The sequence below is a fragment of the Onychomys torridus genome, chromosome 10, assembly GCF_903995425.1.
Source record: "Onychomys torridus chromosome 10, mOncTor1.1, whole genome shotgun sequence".
Lineage (NCBI taxonomy): Eukaryota > Metazoa > Chordata > Mammalia > Rodentia > Cricetidae > Onychomys > Onychomys torridus.
The window spans coordinates 5,572,565-5,578,829 of record NC_050452.1 but is presented as its reverse complement, the minus strand read 5'-3'; the positions used below and the strand labels follow the sequence as shown (position 1 = coordinate 5,578,829).

General features: G+C 40.1%; 1 non-coding gene across 1 annotated transcript; it reads left to right on the top strand.

The window, feature by feature from the left end:
- Positions 1-5,947: 5,947 nt before the first annotated feature.
- On the top strand, positions 5,948-6,020 carry Trnak-cuu. Its single transcript has one exon. It is a non-coding gene; the product is annotated as a tRNA-Lys (tRNA).
- Positions 6,021-6,265: the final 245 nt, after the last annotated feature.

The following is a 6,265-nucleotide window of genomic DNA, read 5'->3' as shown; positions in this document are numbered from 1 at the left end:
ACATACTGTGTCTGGATGAAATCTGAAAATACAAGGTATTTCCATTCAGGAGTACAAGATGATGGATAAAGCTAACTGAACTTTTGAGAACATTTTGTAATTATGATCTATTTATTGAGTGCATGTCCTAGTCCAAGATTCAGAGTGATATTCATTTTGTCTAAATAGGTTTTCTTCTCTGATCATTATAAATGAGAAAGTTGTACAAAAGACGAAAATTTGTTTGGATATATAGAAGCCATTATGTTTTTAGGAACTAGCTGATTTAATTCTCCATGTAGATAGATAAAGATTTGGAAAAGTCATTTAAATTCTTCAAGTCTCCGTTTCATATCACAAAATGTTGGGCTGGATCTGGCTTGTCTCAGAATCACTGTGGAATTCAAACTCAGTGACTCTTTCAGCCTATAAGACTTAGTGCAGTCACATGTGAAACAGTACACAGCAAGCAAGCTCATAGGAACTATGGAAATCGTCTCAACAAATTCCTGGGAAATAATTTGACAATGTGACTAAATTATAAATAGCTCTAGTCTTCTAACACATATAAGAAGGTAACAAGATTTTTCAGCTCAGTGCAGCAGTGATGGTTATCTTAGGCATTTGGGTTTTTTTTTTTTTTTTTTTCCCATTGTCCTGAAACCCAAGCATCAAGAAAACAGGAGGGAGAGATTCTGTGCATTTACTTCTAAAGCTGATAACATCTATATTTGGCATTCTAGAATAACAACATATCCAGCAGCAACTAAGATATGCATGTTTCAGAACTGAGAAACTTTTAAAATCTTCTTTTAAGCAATGTGGCCACAGAAGACTCTTAATAATTGATTATAATTGATTTTAACCTTGTCCTAACCTGGGCAAGATGGCAAAGCCAATCATCTTTGTCCAGATGGGGTATGAGAAAAAGCCCCCAGTCCACATCTTTAAAAGCTCCAGACATGAGCAGAAGATAAAATATTTAGTCTGCCAAAGCCCTGACCTCCCAATTCCAGCCAGTTTTGAACTTGAATTGATTTCCGACAAAGCATCTGGGAGATGATTACAACAAAACGCACTAAAGCTGGGCAGCCTTTATTTTAACATCCCAGCAGTTTAACCTGTTAATAACAGCAATTGTTTTAGATACAACACCGATTCCTGTAACCAACACAGAGAATGGGTAGTGGCCATGCAGGATCCAGGATAATGAAGTAAGGAGAGACACAACCGGCCAGAAAAAGGACTGGCAGGGTTTTCTGAAGAAACCCATTTCCAGGGTCTAGCTTTGGGTATCCAATTCCTAGTGTATAGTCAAAAGCTACAAACAAAAGAATTGTGGCGTCAGTGAGGTTGCATGCCAGGAAATCACTGAAGGTCAGGGGCTCTGGGATCATGTCTGCATTTTGATAGAGCTGAGCTACATTGAGCAATGTACTTTATACCCCATGCTTAATATGCTTTGTTTGCAACATGTTGCTCATTAAAAGCATAATTCGAGCCACACATGTGAACTCATGGGTAAACTATAATTTTCTTTTAACCATATTGAAAAAAACTTAAAAAGTAAAATTACTTTTAATATATCATTTCACCTAATAAATCCCAAGTGGCAACATTTCTATACAATCAATACAAAGGTAATAATATAATATTTTATACTTATTTTTCATTCTAAGGCTTCCCAAATGGGTGTAAATGTTACATTTTTGGCGAGTTTCAGTTCATAGTAGTCATATCACAAGCACAGAAGTAGTCACATTTGGCAGGTGGTGACCAAGTTGGAATGTACACATTTGAAGAGTGGTCAGGTTGGATGGATCATTGCTACTGTCTTCTCCAACCATAGGATTCCCTGAGGAATCCAAATGTTATTCCTGGGTTTTTTCATTTCAATCACCTACAGATCAAAAGCAATGTAGCCCATTGGTTGGTGAGATTAAGATGTTATAGAGATTGTGCCTGTGCTCACAAGTTTGAGTTTATAATCCACTAAGCCCTGTGAGTCTTGTCTTGATCAGTTGTTTTATGCCAGTTGCCTGTAAGTGGGAAGGATGGGTGGTTGCATACAATTTTATGATATAGCCTAGTGTTCTTTGATGAATGAAGTAATTCCCTCATGGTTTTCCAACACTGTTGATATAGCATCCATGTTTCATATAAGAGACCATTTAATCATCTAAACCACCCTTTGACTGGGACTTACTAAATTATTTAACATATGGAAGTCTAAGCTTTGAGGAAACTGACACAATGTCATCCTTGTGGAAGCAAGCCTTTCCAGACCCCAAGACCAGACCACTCTTAACCACCAAGAGTGGCTGGTTTTACAAACACACAACAGCATTTGATCTCCCATCTCCCTACTAAAAATTTCTCCCAAACAAAGGTCGAACTAAAGAAAGGCTAATGAAGTTGCTTTCACTTGTAACACCTGGGCAAACCAACAGCATCATATCAAAAGATAGATTTCTAGTACACATATATCTTCCTATTCTTCCAGCTGTGACTCCCTCCCAATCACACAGAAGGCAAGAAGAAAGGACAACAGAAGGTGGAGCTCATGGAGGATGTATCATCAGACACTGATGCATTTCAGTACAGCTCAAGGCTCAATGTACTGTTTTCCCTCCCTTAACCATGGGCTGCATAGCCATGCTTCCAATTCATACTGGAATATACACATTACAGTTTCTGGTGACTAAAGGCACCATTTCTAGTTAAATGTAGGGACACTTCCATTTCATCTCAACTATTCTTCTGCTTAAAGAGTATCCCAGGTGCATACTTCCACCACCACCTGATTTTTAACAGTAGGGGAAGATAGTGTATTCAGTAGATTTTTTTCAACAATTTGACATAGCACATTAATTTCTTGATAACTTTTTTCATTGAGAAGATTGCTGGACATCAGCAATAGCACAAGATTCACATGTTGTTTATAACAATGGGTGTTTTCTTTTTTCATGTCTGACAATACAGAGTTTCAACTGTAAAATTTGGGCACTAAATCATTTCTGCTAAAACCAGTATTCTAACGGAGATTTTTTCCCCCCGAGACAGGGTTTCTCTGTGTAACTTTGCACCTTTCCTGTAACCCACTCTGAGGCCCAAGCTGGCCTCGAACTCACAGAGATCCGCCTGGCTCTGCCTCCTGAGTGCTGGGATTAAAGGCGTGTGCCACCACTGCCCCGTCTAACTGAGTTCTTAACCAGACTCAAAACCAACCCTTCCTATGAAGACTGAAAAGGCCCCATAGCAGATCTGCAGCAGTGCATTGATCTAGAAACATGGTCTCCTCATTTGCTCATCGTGTAGTAACTTCAGGGGTAACTTACATGGCTGCAAAGACACTTTTCTTGAACGTGGATAATCATATGCTGGTACTCAGTGTGCACAAGATAGCAGCTTAGATGTGCTCACTCTTTCTGTGTGCCAAGTCCTGTCTTGAGTGTTTTATATGGATTATTTAGTTCTTATGAAGTAGGCACATTCATCTGCATTTTAAGGTTAAGAAATCTGAGGCGCCAGGCGGTGGTGGCTCATGCCTGTAATCCCAGCACTCGGGAGGCAGAGGCAGGCGGATCTCTGTGAGTTCGAGGCCAGCCTGGTCTACAAAGCGAGTTCCAGGAAAGGTGCAAAGCTACACAGAGAAACCCTGTCTCGAAAAACCAAAAAAAGAAAAAGAAATCTGAGGCAAAATGATACTTATCAACATTGCCAGTGTGGTTTTTGTGCCATATTTTTCTTATTTATTCCTTTGAGTGCTCTTCTCAACATCCATGGAGCCGTACTTCTGTTCTTACCTTTCTGTCCTCATCTTCACCACAAAGTTCTGTGTGCTTACACTGGAGAAGCTTTTGTATATCTTTGTCAGATGTTTATTATTGTATGGTAAAGCAAATCAGAAATTTGCAACCATTTTATGCATATTTTAAAATTTATGTTTTAATTTCTAAATTCAATTTAATTTCTAAATTTACTTATGTACGTATCATTCTACAGGTAAACAACTGCAACTGAACTGAACTAGAGAATTCACGGAGGGTTACCATGGGTCCCCAGGCAGTTAGAGCCACCTGGTATTTCAAGGAGGGTTCTGTGATCAAAGATGACCTCTTTCGCCTGTACTGCAGTTGGTGTCAACCAGTCAACCACTTGTCACCAGCAGGCAAGCCCATGCTTCACTTTTGTTTATTTTTTAATTGTATTTTAATCCCAATATTTCCATCTCTCCTTTCCTCCTTCCAAACCCTTCTGTATGCCCCTCCTTCAAATTCATAGCCTCTCTTTGTAGTTAGAGTTTTCCTGCCTGGCCCAGTCAGGACAAATCTCTCTTACCCGCCAGTCCCACAGTCGCTCAGACCCAACCAAGAAAGCATACAGAAACTTATATTGCTTACAAACTGTATGGCTGTGGCAGGCTGCTTGTTATCTACCTTTTCTATCTTAAATTAACCCATTTCTGTTAGTCTATACTTTGCCACATGGCTTGTGGCTTACCAGTGTCTTTACATGTTGCTTCTCATGGCGGCGGTAGGCGGTGTCTCCCTCCAACCTTCTACTTCCCAGAATTCTCTTCTCTCTTGTCCCGCCTATACTTCCTGCCTGGCCACTGGCCAATCAGACTTTATTTACACAGAGCGATATCCACAGCACTTCCCCTTTTCTTTTTTTTTTTTTTAAAGGAAGGTTTTAACTTTTACATAGTACAATTACATATAACAAAACAATTATCAAGCAAGAATTACAGTTATAATATTAAAGAAGATATCCTATCTATCTTATATTTGTGAATCTAAGGTTTTATATCTAACTTATCTTTTATCATAATTGAGGAAATTATAACTATCTAGTCTTCAACCACATCAAAGACCTCAGAAGGATATAATATTACCTGAGAACCGGGAGAAGGATGTAAGCATTTTTCAGGAGTCTTGCAAGAGTAGACAGAGACAGCTGGCAGCCTGGACAGTCACCTAATGTTCCTTTGTAAAGTTGGGGCATCTGTCTTCAGCCCACAGGGCTAGAGTCTCTTGGTCACTTCTCTCAATGTCCTGTAGAATGTCTGGCAGTTTCCTCTGTGAAGCAGGAACCTGAAGGACCTTTTTGTCAAGCAAAGTTTAGTGGTCACCTTTCTATGGGTCCTGTATGTCCAGTCGATCAAGCAGTCCAGGCAAGAACAGTTTCTTGCCCAAATGGCTATTTTTGCCAAGGTGAAGATAAAGTCCATATGAAGTGTCTTCAATGCCCATCCTTTTCTCTGAAGTAAATTGGTTCTGCCAGGAGCAGACATGTCTCACTGTCTCAGATATTATTATATTCCTTCTCAGGTCTTTGATGAGGTTGGAGATTAGCAGTTATAGTTACAACTTAGTATATATACATATATAATATCTTAGATAGGATATATTAGGTATTAGACTCAGGTTCTTTAGGATAGGACACCTTTTGGAATGATCTTTGTAACACGCCACCTATCCATGCCCTAGACTTCCCTGGATTTTACTATGTGTTTTTTGCTTGATATTGTTTGTACTTATTGTAATTCCAACTTATCTAGGTCATTATCCCTCATTACTCCTGGACAATATTTGATAACCATCTCTTTGTATATAGTCTTGTATTAGGTTAGAACTTTCTTATTTAGACAAAAGGGGGAGATGTAGTGGGTCGCCATCCCAGCATTGGCCTGGAAGTTCCAACCCCCACTGAGGCTTCGGTAATGGTCACACCCACAAGGCGGGGCAGAGGAGGAAGCAGAAGACGAAGGATTGGGAAGAACTCACTCTCTTGGTTCCGGGACGCCAGACGCGAGAGGTGGACCGAGCAGGGTTCTCCAGAGAACGCCGCCGCCGGACTACCCTCTACCTTGCCAGACTCTGCGACCTACCCCTTCATTTGTAAGTTACCCCACAAAATAAACTTCCCTTTTAACTAAAAAAAAAAAAAAAAAAAAAAAAAAAAAGCCCGGCTAGCTCAGTCGGTAGAGCATGAGACTCTTAATCTCAGGGTCGTGGGTTCGAGCCCCACGTTGGGCGCCATTTGTAGTTAGAGTTTTCCTGCCTGGCCCAGTCAGGACAAATCTCTCTTACCCGCCAGTCCCACAGTCGCTCAGACCCAACCAAGAAAGCATACAGAAACTTATATTGCTTACAAACTGTATGGCTGTGGCAGGCTGCTTGTTATCTACCTTTTCTATCTTAAATTAACCCATTTCTGTTAGTCTATACTTTGCCACATGGCTTGTGGCTTACCAGTGTCTTTACATGTTGCTTCTCATGGC